This window comes from Myotis davidii, unplaced genomic scaffold, assembly GCF_000327345.1.
Source record: "Myotis davidii unplaced genomic scaffold, ASM32734v1 scaffold590, whole genome shotgun sequence".
NCBI lineage: Eukaryota > Metazoa > Chordata > Mammalia > Chiroptera > Vespertilionidae > Myotis > Myotis davidii.
The window spans coordinates 540,898-542,529 of NW_006282381.1; the positions used below are offsets into that span (position 1 = coordinate 540,898).

General features: G+C 59.9%; 1 protein-coding gene across 1 annotated transcript in view; it reads right to left on the minus strand.

Annotated features, from left to right (window-relative positions):
- DOK4 (docking protein 4) overlaps positions 1 to 1,397 on the minus strand; it is a 15,632-nt gene extending 14,235 nt beyond the window's left edge. The window contains exon 1 of the mRNA XM_006752871.2: positions 1,391 to 1,397. The gene's annotated coding sequence lies outside the window, so the exon portion shown is untranslated. The remainder of the gene's footprint in view (positions 1 to 1,390) is intronic.
- Positions 1,398 to 1,632: the final 235 nt, after the last annotated feature.

A 1,632-nucleotide genomic window follows, 5' to 3' on the forward strand; every position in this document is an offset into this window, starting at 1 on the left:
AGAAAAGTCTCCTGGGATTTGGGGGAGCTGAGAGAGCAGGAAAGTGGGGTGCAGAAAGTGGGGGCTGCCTGGCCTGGGTTGTGCCCCTGGGGGACGGCAGGCCTGGGGGCAGGGAGCAGAGGGTCTGGGCTACCCGGATGGGTGTATGTGGGGTAGGGGTGAGGTCAAGCCGAAGCCGGGCCCTCTGCAGAGGGGGAGCTCAGGGGAAGTTTCTAGGGCCTGGGTTGACTTTGGGGGAGCAGGTCCCAGAGCTCCCCGCCCTCTGCCTCCGAGTAGGAAGGGCTCCTGGGCCCCCCTCCCCAGCCTTTCTTCTTTCTCAACCTGCCTAACTCCTGCCCACCAGACCCCTGCTGCTGTTCCCTGCCCACAACACTGTTCCCTCAGATGGTCCCAAGTTCATTCTGCCACTTCATTCAGGTCTCAACTCAAAGGTCGCCTCTTCAGAGAGGCCTTCCCTGACCACCCTGGCCATGGGAGCCCCGCCAGCCAGCCTCTGTCATAACATCCGGTTTCACTGTCCACGCTACAGGCATCATGGAAGGATTTTCTTGTTCCTTCAACAGCTCATTGGCTCCTCGACGGCTCAGGCTCCTAGAACGCCCTCGAATGTCTGCTCCCTGATGCCTTGTTCTGTCTGGTTAACAGCTCCACCCCAGCACCTAGCTAGGATGGTGCCTAGTGTGGAGTGGGAGCTGGATATCTGGGAACCGAAAGCAGGCTGCTCTCCAGGACTTGTCCTTGTCCTGTCGCCCGCTACCCCCTGGCCAGATCTGCTCACCGTCCACAGGTGTAACTTCCAGGTGTGTGAGCAGTGGCGGGCCCCACCTCCCGGGACCCCAGGGCTTCCCCAGTGCCCATGGTCATGGCCAGCAAACTGTTGTTCCTGGGGAAGCAGCAGGGCACCAGACCCACAGCGGGTTCAACGCTGCCTGGGGGCAGAAACGCCGCTGACACTGGCCAGGCCTGGCTGGGAGCCTCTCCCCACCCCTCCAGCAGGGTGGCTGGGTGAGGTCATGCCCAGCCCTGCTGTCCTGCCGGGAGGGAAGGGCTGGAAGTAGCCAGCTTCCAGGCACAGAGAGGCAAGCGGCTGGCCAGGAGGGGGCACAGCTCTAGGACCCACCCCTGGTGGGAGGACAGGAATGGCTGCATGGAGGCCCTGCTCTGCTCACATCACCCAGGTTCCCAGACTGCACCCCTGTCCCTCTGCAGTGACAGAAAGCATCGGACTGGAAGCGGGGCCTTGGGGGTCCTGGGGGAGGTGGACAGGAACCCCCAGGGCCAGGGGAGAAAGGTTCCAGGACAGCAGACAGCTGGCCAAGAGCTAAGCCAGCAGGGCGTTATCTCCGGAGAGGTCCCAGACTGTGAGAGGGCACAGGCCAGGCTGAGGGACCCCCCTTCCTCCCGAGTGCACAAATTTTTGTGCACCAGGCCTCTAGTAGTGATATAATCCTTCCCATTCAGCAGATTATATAGAGTAAGGCTAGACAATCAAATTGAAGAGATAAGGAATTGGTGTTGGGTTATCAGAGCCAGGGTGGGTCATTGGTCAGAGATGACAGTGTCACCAATAGGGTCATGAGGGACAAATGTGGATGACAATTGCTAACATAAACAAGTGATGTTGTATTTTGC